Below are 15,662 nucleotides of genomic sequence, written 5' to 3'. Positions count from 1 at the left end.
GCTCACATTCATTTCATATGTGAACCCCACATTTCATCAATTCCATCTTTATCACAAACACATTCGAAATAAATTCAAGATCCATAAAAATGAATTTTTAACATTTTTCGTATGGAATTCCAAATCATATTTCCTAAGAAACTTCCACGTTTTCTATATAAAAAAATAAAATAAAAAATACAAATATTTGTACCTTTTTGTGTCTACTAATTGACGAACAATTCACAAAGGATACTCATTGATCTGCATCAAGAAGTTCATTGTCTGTGTCTACGATGTTGAGTAAGAACAAACTTCTTCGCACTATTTGAAAGGCAAGATGACGCCACGCAAGCCTCGTTTTCTTGCAAGAACACAGCTCATTAGTGATACGTCATTGATGTTTATATTCTGGAGGCCATTTCGATCGTCAAGTCAGTTTCCTTTTTAAAGGTGTTGGAGAATGTTGATCATGAATACTAGTTTGTAAGGTAGATTAATTCCACCAAAATGTGATCACCAAAATATATAAATTTAAAAAATAAATAATACTAATCACTTTATTTAGTTATTTTTGATTTTTTTAATCGAATTTTTTTATTTTCGTGAATTTTTAATATATATATATATATATATATTTTTAAATACATCTAATGTGGATACATTAAAAAGTATAATTTTTGTGAAAAAATAAAAACTTTAAAAATTCATCAAATACAAACCCCCCCCCTCACAAAAAAAAATGAAAATTTAGTATATTTTTATGTACAGAATAAATCCAATTTGAAGAGTGTCTAAGGCATTAGATCCAATGAATATTTTTTGTTGGTGAGAGATCCACTATCTATGAAATACAAAAATGCTTAAGATCACTAATTAGTGGTGGCTCTAATGATATGACAGTGGATCCCACCCACTGCCACATGGTGTGCTATGCCTTCTTTTTTTTTTTTTTTTTTTTTTTTTTTTTTCAATTTTCACCTCACTAGTGATAGATTTAGAGCTCCCTATTTAGAGCTCTAAATCATTACTGTTATGAAATAGTTTAGTGAGAAGTCATTTTTATTATTTTAGAGGACATTTTGTTTTCAATTGTATCCATCAATTTATCTGTTCAAATTTATATCTTCCTGTTAAATTTTTTTGACTATTTGTTCAATTTTTTGACTATCTATTCAATTTTTTATTTATTTATTTCATTGTTTTGACTATCTGTTTTATTTTTCCCCTTATCTGTTTAAATATATGTCCAAAATTTATTATTTGTTCAATTTTTTTCTCCTAAATTCTATGTGTCAAAATTATACATGTTCAATATTATTTTTCTTTTTTTCTACCTGTTGAAATATCAAGCCAAATCAATTCTATCTGTTGAAATATAAAGCCAAACCAATCCATATCTATTGCAATAGCAAACCAAACCAAACCAAACCTTATATTTTCTAAAAAAAAAATTAATCTATTCAAATATTTATTATCTCTCTCTCTCTCTCTCTCTCTCTCTCTCTCTCTCTCTCTCTCTCTCTCTCTCTCTCTCTCTCTACCTTCGTATCCTTGTCTGTTCAACACAAAAACAAAAATTTATATGTTTTATTATCACCATCATCATCATCCACAACAGCTACAAAATATATATATATATATATATATATTGGAACAGTAGTTTCAATTCTTTTGTGTTTCACCAACTGCGAAATTATTGTTCTGCCAAAAAAAAAAAAAATGAGAAACAAACTAAGATTTAAACCCTAGAATATAGAGCATGCGCTGAAATACAACCTGAGCATAAACATTCAGTGGGACAATTGAGTTTCTTCATCTCCGTTATGGTGATGATCGTGCACAAACACAAAAGAGATGACGAGAGAGCTACAAGTGATAATACAAACAGAGATGTAAATTAGGGTGAAAACTTCCAAAACTAATTACAGTAAAGAAATTATAGAAACTCGGACAAAGAATCTTCCATTGAAATGCGATGAAGAAATAGAAAGAGATATGACTCACCTAATGTGGTGTATGCAGCCAAATGGGATCGAAGAAGAAAGTAATGAACTATCCAGAGCATTATGGATCTAGATCTAGATCTGAGCAGCGACAACTAATCCGATTTGGATCTTAATAGAGGCCAACCAATCGAAACTTGAGAGAAGGCGAAGAGGCGACAGTGACAATGACGAGATAACGACGATGAGGTGACGACACCAGTGAGGAGGCGATGACAAGATAGCGAGAGGCGAAGCTGAAGGAGGGAGTTGGAGCACACACACAGAAAAAGAGAAACGATGGAATGGTTTGCCTTGGTTAGGGTTGGTTTGGGAAACAATATATATGTATATATACATGGGTAGTTTCGTTATTTTGCAAAAGTTTGTCCTTAAAAACAAAGTATTTTAGAGTGTGGACTTGTGGGCAAAGAAAATTGAAAATTGAATTTATGGACTAAGTGCTCTTTTATATTTTGTTTTATTCAATGAGATTTTTAAAGATTTTTGTAAAATTTTATACTTTTTAAGTATATCAAGATTAAGTGGATCTAGAAATATATATATATATATATATATATATGTGAGTCATTTTTCAAAAAGTCCTATTTCTAAGTATTATATTTCATTTAATCTATATTCCTTTTTAATAGTCTATTAGGTCATGTTTATGGTAATATGACCAAAACACCCTTCCAAACTTTTTGTGTTTGTTTTTATTTTGAAACTAATACACAATAAAAAAATAACAGCAAGCCATCATTCCATGGAGAAAATTTCTCATCCGTTCTCCCTCATTCTAGAGAGAAAATCTCTCATTTATTCCATGAAGAAAATCTCTCACATAACCCTAAATTGTTTACCTTTTAGATCGTATATCTCTCAAATAAATGTTGATGTAAACTTTTACATTACAAATGCATGCTGGAAACCAGACACACACTCAATGTTTCGTGAGTGTGTGATCATTTACATTAGGTGCAACCACCTATTTGTATTACATAAACATTTATATCTCTTTCTACACACTATGTTTGTGACCAAAATAACACATTTATTTGTGCTAGTATGACTGTTTTTTAATGTGAATATTAACATTGATTGTGATTTGTGAGTAATTCATTGTTGATGTTGTCATATTATTTTGGTATTATAGAGACATTGTGAACATCCATATTATTTATAGTTGCTTGTTATTGTGTACACATAACCATTGACTTAGTACATATTTGGTAAATGCAATGTCGATGTGAACATTTACATGCCTATGTTGTACTATTAAGATGCACAATATGTTGTGAATAAAATAACACATTGTTGTTTGTGTTTGCATGACTATTCATGAATGTGAATATTAACATTGATTAATAATTTGATGATCACAATACCAATTACAATATATTAAAATATGATAATCCACAACAATAATAACTTTAGTGGATGTGACTGTTCATATTCACTGAAATACCCTACCAATAAACATACACACACTGATATATAATACCATATCAATCCATCTCGAAATAAAAAGTCGAATCCAACTTTAATCAATTATTAAACAATTGTGAACATACATCCATACTAAATATTATTAAAGCGCATACCTACATGTAGTTGCAAAACAAAAACGGTGTTAATCTTAAAACAAAAAGTCGAATAAAAACACTGATATATTCACTGCAATACCCAACCAATAAACATACACACACTGATATATAATACCTTATCAATCCATCTCGAAACAAAAAATCGAATCCAACTTTAATCAATTATTGAACAATTCTAAACATACATCCATACCAAATATTATTAACATGAATTCCTACCAAATACATACCTACATGTAGTTGCAAAACAAAAACGGTCGCAATCTTGAAACAAAAAGTCAAATAAAAACAATTATATATTCACTGAAATATCCAACCAATAAACATACACACACTGATACATAATACCATATCAATCCATCTCGAAACAAAAAGTCAAATCCAACTTTAATTAATTATTGAACAATTCTGAACATACATTATAGCGATTCTGGTTTAGACCCGACCCATTTGATATTCTAAATCTAGGCCCGACCCATTTGATGTTCTGAATCTGGGTTTCATCGTCTTACATGTGATTCATGTCTTGTTTCTCCTTTTTCCTTATTGAGTTTGGTCATTGGAGTGTCAGGGTTGTGTTTGGAACCAGTCAAGAGTTAGTTTTTCAAAACTATTGTTGCCCAGATTTTGACTCTTACGCTCGAGCGAAGCTTCTTGCGCTTGAGCGGTCTTTGTGAACTCTAAATACTTTTGTAGACTTGCAAAACTATTGGGAGTGTGCATTCTTCGCTCGAGCGGTATCACGCTTGAACAAGACTTCTTGTGCTCAAGCGATGGTTCTCTGTCTGCAAAACAACTGGGAGTTTGTATTTTACACTTAAGCAAAACATCTTGCGCTCGAGCAATCGCATCTTTTATGTCTGGACACTCGAGTGAAGTTTCTCACGCTCGAGTGGTCTGCGCATATATCAGTTCATAAAAGTCATTTTTTACATCACTTTTTCATCTTTCTCTCTAAACATTTCAAAACCCTAAGTTGAGACTCTTTCTCTAAATCTCACATTCTCTCTACAAATCCACCTAGATCTGTCGATCTTTTCACCCGTGTGACTTTGTTAAAAAGGTAGAGTTTGGCGATGGCTTCGTTCTAATTAGAGCAATGTCGATTTTTGGTGTCCTTGAGTTTCCTACACTGTCTCTCTCTCGCGTCTTCTAAGCCTAAGGTAGGGATACTTTCCACACTTTTTATGATTTTTAACTTACTTATTTGTTATTTCTAAACCATATTGCGATTTTGGAAGATTTGGAACGAATCTAGGGTTTGAGTTAAAAATCACAAGAAGGGGCTTTTCAAATGGATCCTTAAAAGTGATTTTGACATGGAAAATAATGTTGAGTTGGGAATAAATGGTTGATTTTTATATTTGGGATTGATTTTGGAGAAAAAATGGATTTTTCCCTAAATCCTTCAAATGTTGATGTTATATAAATTATGAGATTGATATTAAAATTGTGAAATTGGATTGAGGTTGATAAGGATAGTGGAGTTAGATATGCATTGTCACTCACCTCTTGAAAATGTGAAAAGTTTATTTTTATTGATAATTGTTTATTTATTTAGAAATATTTATTTTGGGCTATCGGTGGAGGATAGCTATGAGTAGTGTAAAAATTGCATGTGCATTAGGAGAATTGAAACTATTTTGTTATTCATTTGCATTAAGCATTATCTTACGCTTATACATTGGAAATGTTTGTTGTTTTGAGAAAATGGGTGAATCTGGGAAACATGTAATATAATGTTGAAATAAGTTGACCTGAGTGTCTATGATGAAAGTCCTAAAAACCGTACGTATCCATGGGTACCGATCCCGCAGACGAAATTTCTGTGAAATGGCAATAGTAATGTGTGACGACGCCACCACGTATAATGATTAGTACTTGATTAATTAAGAGAATTTGAAATTAATTGTCGAGTATTATAATTTAATTTGAGATTTATGGGAATTGTGGGATCTGACTCGTATATGATTCTATTAAAGATTTATTTTGGAATTAGAAATTAAGGGTCCAAATGGCTTAAGGAAGTGAAGTTAAGAAGTTGAATCAATTTAATCTTAATTACGGACCCATTTGGGAATTTAATTAAATATTCGATTCAGTTTAGTGAAATTGAGATTCGATTAATTAGGTCCTGATTGCAGTTGATTAAGTCATGAGGATTGAGGATTGTGGTTACTATAAATTAAATTTAATTATGATGTGCCCAATTTGAATATGTATTTTATTGATGAAAATTTTGAGTCTGATCAGAAATTGAAGGATTAAATGATCTAAGAAATCAAAATTGAGGATGGAAATGAGTTTAATTTAATATTTGGAGCCTTTTGGGAGTTTGATTAAAAATTTAATGCGGATTGTTAAATTTAAATATATTTAATTAGGCTTTAATAGAAGTCAATTAGACTAATTAAATTATGTGAGATTTGAGATTAGTTATAATTAATTAATTTTGTGTTAATTAAAATTAATTAAGATTAAGTGATGCTTAATTAAATTATTTCTAAACATAAATTAAATTATGGAGCAGATTATGTGAGTGGGTGTGCATGTAAGTGTTAAGGTGGAGCTCAAAGAATTGTACTAGTGTGCACACGTGTTACATGGTGAAGAAGTGAGGTGTGTGTGAGTGTGTTTATTCTGATGGGTTCAAGAGTGTTATTCATTTGTTGTGCTGGAAGACTTTGAGAGTCTAGAGAGAGAGAATGAAAGACCCAAAGGATTGAAGAAGTAGAGAAATCAAAGGAAAACTCAAGAAATTCGGAGAGAATGAGAAGACCCAAGGGAAATCAACCATAACTTTTGAAGTTAAAACCGAATGTAAGAAAATTAGCACTCAATTTATATAGAATCTTCATTTTACATTTGAAATTAAGAAAGTTACGAAACCAATTCCATGGGTTTGTAGGAAATTGGGTTTTGAACAAGAAATTAAATTAGATTCATGATTATGGAAATTAATTTAGAAACTAATTAGTTTGAGTTTGATTTTTATTATTCTTCATAAATTTGAGGTTCATCCTCACATGCATGTTAGAATTTCAAAGTTTTAGATTTAATTCATGTGTAAAAGGATTTATGAGATTAAATTTGGGTTTGCATGTAAAATCAAGTTAGGACCAAGAGTATGAATTATGATTTCTTAAATTTGTTAAACTTTGGGTTCAATTTCATATAAATAGATGAAGTTAGCAAGATGATGAATAAATGGAGTTATGTTCAATTTATGGAAATTAAATTGGAAATCAATTATTTTGACTTTAATTTTGTAATCTTGCATGAAATTAAGCTTCATTGTTACATGCATGAATAAATTTTACAAGTTTAATACTCTAATGATGCATATATCATGGATTTTGAAGGATTTGGATTAATTCAATCTCATATTTTGAAGGAAAAAGAAAATATTTTATGAACGTCAAGTTTATGCAAAATTAGAATTAATCCCAATGCTAGCTAAAGCTTTGATTTTATAATTAGATTTTTAATCCATTCATGTAGTGTGATTTAAGATTTTATTTAAATTTAAACATATTTTAATTATGAATTACGTTGAGGTTACAAATTAAGTTGAGTTTAAGACTATGGAAATTAGTTGGAAAATTTATAAGAAGTTTCATAACTCCAATTCCATGATTTCAAGGAAAATAGAAAGAACTTGACGCCAATTTTATGTAATTAAAGAGAAAATGAGAAATTGACGCTATGATCAAATGTATGAAAACTAACTTAGAAATTAATTACTTTGGGTTGAGTTATTTGTCCTAACATGAAATTGAGTTCCAATTGTACGTACATTATGAATTTTTCAGGAGTTTTGAGAGTTTAATTCGTGTTTTAAAAATTGTGGGCTTGAAATTGGGTTTGATATGGAGAAGATGAGTTTAAACTAAATTTGGACAATTGAAGCATGATTTTGAATGAATGATTTCTAATTGAAAGTGTTTATTTAATTATACAATGGTTTTCCGCTTTTGTGTACCAAAACTACATGTTTTGAGGCTTTGAATACCAAATTTGAACTTCAATTGCAATTTTGGAATTTCAGAATTTGCGTTGTCCGCTCGAGTGAGGGAAGTCTCGCTCGAGCGTGAAAATCAAGCTCCCAGTAATTTTTCAAATTTTGTAGTCCGCTCAAGCGACCAAAGTGGCGCTCGAGCGAAGACCCATTTTCAGCATATTTTGGAAAATTGCATTTAGTTCACATTTTTGTTCTCATCTCTTTCCAAGGCATTCTAAACATGATTTATGACTCAATAAAGATTAATAAGCTACCAATCAACATGGATTAGTTACTTGAAAAATGAATCATTGATCTAGTGGTAATTGTTTAAAAAGCCAAGTAAAAGATCAATCTATTTGGAAAAGAAGGGCTTAGTAATGAAAGAATATGTGAAATAAGAACCCGGTTTATTTGAATGAGAAAGAATAAGCATGGTAGAATTTCGAACTGTTTAGACGGAAAAACACTAAGAAAGTCAAGTTTGATCAATGGAGTAATATTGTATTTCAATGTGTATATGTTATGTGTTTGTGTAGGTCACGCGCCATTGTCTGCCTGATTTATCTGATATGTCCGGTCTGTCTGATTTGCTTCTGCGGCTATCTGTGAGTAATAACTTAGTAAAGTTATGTTCAACTGTATTTATTTTCTGTGTGATAAAATGAGATCTGTTTTCTAAAGTGCTATGTTCTGTACAATGAATGACTGTCCAATTTCTGATATGTACTCGTGACATCCTTAGCATCATGTGATATCTGTTGGCTGTTACCTGGTATCGGAGGTTCCTTTATGGAACTTAATCTGTCAGCACTCTGTTACCCATACCGGAGGCCCCGTTATGGGGGCTCAGCTTCTGTTCTGTTACCCAGATCCGGAGGTTCCTTTATAGAACTGGTTATTCGTAACCCTCACGTGTCTGCATCTGTTCTGTATCTGCTCTGTTAATGCTAATGGATGTATCATGTATACTTAAGCATGACTTATGATTTCTGTATATGCTCTGGACAAATTATGAATTTGATACGAAACTGAATTATGAATTTTGAATCTGTACGGACTCATTCATTAAAACCCTTTACTTTGTTATTATTCACTGGGCTCTGGCTCACTGTATTATTTATGTATGTAGGTGATCAGGCGCGTGACCAGGCTTAGAGGCACCTGCCCAGAATCTGTTTTGTTGGCCAACCTATGTGCCTTTCGTGGAGGTTCTGGATATGTCAAATGATTATTGCCATGTGATTTAAAGTTTAAGTTCTGTTTTCTTGTTTGGTTAAACAAGTCTTATGTATTTTGAAAAAGGGGCTAAGTTCCTTTTTGTCTAATCTGTATATATATATGATGACTTAAAGATAATGTGTATAGGTGTATATAAAAATTTTAAAATTTTTCTGTCTCATATAAGTCTGCACAGCTCAACGGACGTTGCATATTGTTATTTGCTTCCGCTAGCTCCTAATATTATGTTAATCTGTCTCAAAGGCCTTCGATAATCGTAGGATTACTGGCCGGTTACGATGCTAAACCTATAGAGGCGGGTTTGGGTCGTGACATAGTGCTTGTATAGCCTACGTTTACATGGGTCCCAGTTTACGATTTCCTCCAGACAAAATTTTCGGGAAAGGTTGTATTGTTTTGAAATTCCCAAAGCTTGATTCACTGCCCTATCTTTTTATTCTGAAGGAAGTGATTTATGATATTATTATGGCATTACATAGTTTTGGAAAAAGATATAAAAATGTTTTGGCATGAGCATTACATATGCATTCACCTTATATCTTTGTTAAGATTTATACACTGTGATGAATTATTTTTACTGGGCTTTGGCTCACCCTGTGTGGGAAAAACATTTCAAGTACTGATGATATGCCTCCGCCAAGGCAATAGCTTGGGAGGACTTGGAGCGAGAGGTTATTTTGTGTCTTTGCTATATTTATTTTTGTACAAGCCAAAGGCTTTAACTATATTGGACTTAAGTTCACTTTAGTTGTAGCCAAGCATCGTCTTAGAAAAATGTAAGCCTTTAGGGCAATTCTTATTTGTCTAACTTTCATCTTGTCTTTCTATTATATCACTCTTTTGTAAAGTTTAATTGTAAATCAATTAAAGATAATTACTTTATCATTGTAATCACTTATTGATGTTGAGTATGGTTTATAGTAATTATTTCGAGGCATTACATACATCCATACCAAATATTATTAACATAAATCCCTACCAAACGAATACCTACATGTAGTTACAAAACAAAAACGGTGTTAATCTTGCCCCTACGATATCTGAATGAAAGAAAACATATATTCGACCTACAACAATGAAAGAACATCATAACAATGGAAGAATATAGAATTTCGAACTGTAACAATAAAAAGACACAATATTTTCTCATCATCAATGTGTAAAACAAAATTTTGAAAACCTACCAAAATGTATAAGAACGTATTCTACTAATTTCTCCATAATCAGTGATTACCAAAGCTGTTAAAATAGAAAAAGGAAACGTGAAGATTACATTACGTGTAATATGTACTATTAAAAATAGAACAAAGGGTAAATCATTTATTAAAAAAATAAGATCTTATTAACGTGTGCTCTTAATTAGTATTTTTTTTTTTATTATAATCAATTTTGTGTAACATTTATAACTCTTTTAAATTTCCTAACATACATCCTAAAATACATATTAACAAATTCTAAACATATAACATCCAATGCAATCTTGCATCATCGAAAAATGTTTTACAAAAAATAAATCAACAAGAAATGAATAGAATAAAAAAGCTTTCAACATTCTAACAAAACATAAAATCAATAAAAGTTAATAAGGGATAAGGATCTTCTCCAACCAAAATCCAACCATCTCTAGCAGTTTTGTTTACAGTGCACCACGTGTCTTTTGGAAGATCCAAAAGACCATAAATTGCCATGTCACAATCTTTGAGGCTTAAGCAGAACGACGTGGTTTTGAACTTTGGGACAAACATTCCTCCAAACATGTTTGGGTTACCAACTATAATAAAGGAGATATGAATTTTGGCCCTAACTAGGGCGGTAAACGAGCCGAATCAAGCTGAGCTTTAATATGTTTAGACTTGTTTATTAAGATTTTAACGAGTTCGAGTTCGAGCTAAAGTTCAATAAAAATTTAATGAATCGAGCTTGAGCCGAGTTGACTTAGACCTAACTCGAGCTTAAGCCTGTTCACTAGCCTTAACGAGCCAAAAAATTTATAAATTCATACTTACGTATGAGACTAAAGTTATAATTAAAACTTTTGATTATACAATTATATATACAATATATATAAACATATTAAAAAAAGTCAATATTTCACCAAAATAATAATATCTACTACCACTATTATATAAATGTACTATCTATAGTTAACTATTATTTACATTTATATTTTTTAAATATATAAATAACATATTTATCTTATTTTTTATACTTATTTTTATATGATTTAATATATAAATAATAAATATTAAACGAGCCAGCTAATGAGCCAAGCTTTAGAATATTTGGAGTTGTTTATTAAAAATTTAATGAGTTCAAGCTCAAGCTTGAATGCAAAAAAGATTTAACAAACCGAGTTCGAATGAGCTCTTACCGAACCGAACTCGACCCTGTTCACAAATGGTTATGTTCATTTGCAGCCCTAAATCTAACACCTCTTTTCTTCTCTCTCATCTCCCTTTCATTCTCATTTTCCCTCTCATCCTCAATCGTCTTTGCCTAATGCAACCACAACACTCAATAGCCCCAACAACCTTCAGTTTCATTCTCACGGAAGCGCCGACCACCCTTCATTGTCCTTCATAGTAGCCCGACTCTTAATTTTGTTATAAGAATACATATTTCCAAATAGTGAAGATCAATTTCTAAAAAAGATACTGAAAACATTGTGATAATCTAATGGTAACATATATACTTGTTGGCTTGTTTGGCTTTCGAAGGTTAAAAATGTAATTAGAGCGTGCTAGCAAAGATCAATAAGTCCTTACAGAAATAGTACATGCCAGCCAATTAATTAGGCAATTGCTTTGAAGTACTTTTAGCCTCAATGAAGAGGACTTTTACTGGTGGCTTATTTTGGGAGAAAGTTCAGAAGAATTAATCAACAAAATAAAATGATAAGGGAGAGAACAGTGTCAGAAATTGAATTTCATTAATTAAACAAATGTTTACAAGAGTACCTTCACACTTCCACAGCTTTGAAGGAAATTACAGCAACGAACAGACTAACTTAGAACTACTCCTAATAAATTGAAATGGAGTGCGGGAAAGTGAAGGACCGGGATGTATAGGACTGGAAAGTAAACAATTGGGAAAATAAAGAACTGGAAAAATGAAGTAAAATAAATTGCTTTCTGGATCTAGTTCTGCTGTCTCCACTATCAGCTTTCTCCTCTATTTATAGGCCCTGGTAGTAATCGTCGAAGTGGCTGATAGCTGTTAAGGTGAAACATAATCGTCGAAGTAACCTCTATGATCATGAAACATGGTTTCAAGCATTTCGCCTCCACTAAACCATTTCTTGCAGTTGGGCTTTCCTTCTAAATTCGAATTTAAATCTTCAAGAACCATTTAGCCACGTCACCTTGCTTATTTCTATTGTTCCAGTACTTCGCAGATCCATTGTCATTGATGTAATTTTACCACGTCTCCTCTGATGACTGGAGACCTTTACTAATTCCTCAAGTTACCCCTGATGGACCATGTGTTAGGTTGTGATTGGCTGATACAAAATATATGGCCAACATTACTCCCCACACTAATATAACCAAGACTTGGTAATATTAGTGGATTGATGCACTGCTATCCATGTTCTAGGACGTGCATGGTAATTAATTGTATTGCAAATATAACCGTCTTCAAACAACGTTTAAAACACTGAACTTCCCCTTGTGCTTGAACCTTACTTCCACTATCTGTGCAACCGAAGAGACTGGTACATCCTTGATGGCTAATCAAACCTTCTCCTTCATTGATCAAGCATATGAAGAGGTTTTAGACAATGATGGCCGACCTCAAAAGAACTCTCATGCATTTATTAGCCATACTTACTCTCCTCTATTTATACAAGTTATGGAGGATTTTGTAAAATATACACCTTTAGAACAAAACTTACTCATATGGACCTTGAAGGCTCTTCATCTGCCCCAAAGGTCTCTGCTTGGGATGAGGCTGCCTTCTCCTCTACCAAAACTACTGGTTGGAATGCCTAGCCAAAACCAACCCAACCTTAGACAAATGAGCGAAATCACCATAGATTTGTTGAATTCCATGACCCTACTTTGGTTCTTCCTTCTTCTCACAGCTCAGTGGTATACCTTTATGTACCATTTGATCGCCTCCTTTGCCTGGAAGACAATTTACTTTCGGCATGGTATACCTCCACTTTGCCAGCCAAAATAGTGTCGAAGACTTCCCATCTAATCAAAGCTCTAGGACTGAGTCCTGCACACTTGCCCACGAAGGCAAAACTTTGCTCTTCTGGCTAGCTAGAGTGTGTGAATGAACCCTAATTTCCACATTTCTTTGAAGTGGACCTAGCTGCACCTCCCTTTCCTCATAATCCTAACTGGATTAAGGAATTGAAGCTCACCCTCTTCGAGGACCGGCATTTTGCCCCATATCAAGCCCTAGCTCTTCCCACTACCTACCAACAATATAAAGCCCAAACTTTGCTTCCTGCCTTCTTCCACCTATTCTTCGAAGTGCTTCGAGATGACACCCCTCACAAGAACCTTCTATGGGCTTGTAATATAGTCTCTCAAAGACATACCCTCAACCTAGTGGCCCAAACAGAACTCCATACTTTCCTGGACTAACTCTCTCTCCTGCTCAACTAGCATAAAAATGCCTTGGCCACCAGTGAATCATTGGAAGAGATCTGTACTGCTCGTATTCAAACCCAATATGAAGTAGATAATCTCCTTGAAGAATATGAAGACTTCAAGAACCATGACTCAATATATGGAGAGGATGCTAATATGGATGGGATGGATGAGGTGGAGAAGGCACTGAGGCAAGTAGAATTTGATAAGAAGGCCCAACATCTTTTCCACCAAGTAAAGGCACACCAGCTAGAGCGATCCCAATTATATGGGATAGAGGAAAGGTTAGAGAGAGCATGTGTTCATTGAATTCTGTTGGACTAAGTTCCATGACCTCGTAACCTTTTCCATTCCTTATTTTTATAAAATTAAGAATATAATCAAATAGGCCCCTTAATGTAATCATTTATTTATTCAATAAAATTATGGGTTTCTTGCTTCCAATTACATGGTTTGTATTTGTCAATATGCATGTCTTTGACCTCAAACTCGTTCATATACTAGCATATACTAGTTTCGAAGTAAACCATTTGTTTCGAAGCATAGTCAAGTGTTTCGAAGTAGACTTTCCTTCCTCAAAAGATAATAACATATTCCTTCAAAGGAAATTTCCCTCGTAAAAAGTCCAAAAATGTGCTTTCAAAACGTTTGAAATTAAAATATGGGTTTCTTCTTTGCCAATTTTATGGTTTGTATTTGCTAATATGCAGGCCTTTAATCTCAAAAACTCATTAACATATTAGCAAATAATGGCTTCAAAGTAACCCATTCATTTTGAAGCCAAGTCATGCACTTCGAAGCACACTTTCTTCCTCCAAAGGTAGCAAAATATTCATTCAAAGGAAATTTTCTTGGTAGAAAGCCCAAAAATGTACCTTCAAAACCTTTGAAATTAAAATATGGGTATATCTTTTCCAATTTCATGGTTTGAATTTGCTAATATGAAGGCCTTTAATCTCAAAACTAGTTAACATATTAGCAAATACTAGCTTCAATGTAACCCATTCATTTCGAAGCCAAGTCAAGCACATGGAAGCACACTTTCCTTTGTCAAAGGGTAGTAAAATATTCCTTTGAAGGAAGTTTTCATGGTAGAAAACCCAAAAATGTGCTTTCAGGACCTTTGGAATTAAAATATGGGCTCTAACTCCACATGGGTCAAATGAAACCCAAATAGCTTGGAACTACTTGACCTGTTAGGTTAAATGAGCAACTTACACAAGAAGGTATAAAACCGTAATTATCGCGCTCTTACCTAGTCACTTGTCCATTTTTTTACTCTCATTCTTACTTACCTTTGTGCTTAATTTAGCTCTTGCTTCTCCTACCCTTGTTCCTACTTTAATCCTTCATTCAACTCTCACCAATGGCTACTTCTTCCTCTACAAACCTACCAATCGTCGAACGTCTTCGTCCCTCAGTGGCCTTGAGAAGATGCATAAACAAAGAAATAGCCAAATCTAATAGACCAGAAGGCCACAGTGCAATCTATGAGAGGTACTCCATCCCTCGCCATCATACAAAAGGGGAGTATATCCTTGGCCCTATTTTTACTGAGGCTCCCACTGCACTTCCCCCTTTGTACCTATGCTTGGAGGATCACTACTTTTTTTACGAAGGAAAATTCAACTGAGGGTGTTAGAGGGCCACTCAACCTCATCGCTACTGGCCCACATTGAAAACAGAATGGGAGGAATGGTATGATAGAGTCGTTGGGGCCAGAGAACAAGAGCTAGAGGATCTTTGCACCCTTGATGCCCTTTGACTTTCCAGGTTTATATTTCCTAAGGATCCCTTCCTTATCACAACTGCACTTTACTTTCGGAATTCTGCTTTTAATTTCTTTTAATTTCGGTGTGGCGTGATGGCTCCCACTATTCTTGATATGTGCCATCTGCTAGGGCCCTCACCTATTAGTGAACCCTTTAGTTCTGATTACCCAGACCTTATAGTTTCCTTCTGTACTCCTACTTCGAATTCTTCTTATAGTGAGTTCATAGAAGCTGAGAATAATAAGGAAAGTCCTGTGACCAACCGTGAATTTTTCTCTTATTCTTTATTGGCTTTGCAAATTTTTTTTTTTGGTACTTCGTCCCAAAAAATAATACCTAAGTTCATTCATCTTACCAAGGCTCTGGCTTCGAAGAAGATGATAGCCTTGGCTCCTTATGTTCTAGGCCATATATATAGGGTTTGTTCCCAGTTTTGTGAAAGGCCTCTAGAACCCAATCAATGAGGCTCTATTTGG

General features: G+C 33.3%; 2 long non-coding RNA genes across 2 annotated transcripts; one reads left to right on the top strand and one right to left on the bottom strand.

The window, feature by feature from the left end:
• Positions 1 to 1,604: 1,604 nt before the first annotated feature.
• Positions 1,605 to 2,281, bottom strand: LOC145792316 (uncharacterized). Its single transcript, XR_014331701.1, has 2 exons — positions 1,987 to 2,281; positions 1,605 to 1,848 (listed from the first exon to the last, which is right to left on the bottom strand). It is a non-coding gene; the product is annotated as an uncharacterized LOC145792316 (long non-coding RNA).
• A 5,819-nt stretch (positions 2,282 to 8,100) lies between these two features.
• Positions 8,101 to 8,971, top strand: LOC145792315 (uncharacterized). Its single transcript, XR_014331700.1, has 2 exons — positions 8,101 to 8,179; positions 8,704 to 8,971. It is a non-coding gene; the product is annotated as an uncharacterized LOC145792315 (long non-coding RNA).
• Positions 8,972 to 15,662: the final 6,691 nt, after the last annotated feature.

This window comes from Camellia sinensis, chromosome 6 (assembly GCF_055761805.1).
Source record: "Camellia sinensis isolate YWXY chromosome 6, ASM5576180v1, whole genome shotgun sequence".
NCBI classification, from domain to species: Eukaryota; Viridiplantae; Streptophyta; class Magnoliopsida; order Ericales; family Theaceae; genus Camellia; species Camellia sinensis.
This window is presented reverse-complemented; position numbering and strand designations above follow the sequence as displayed.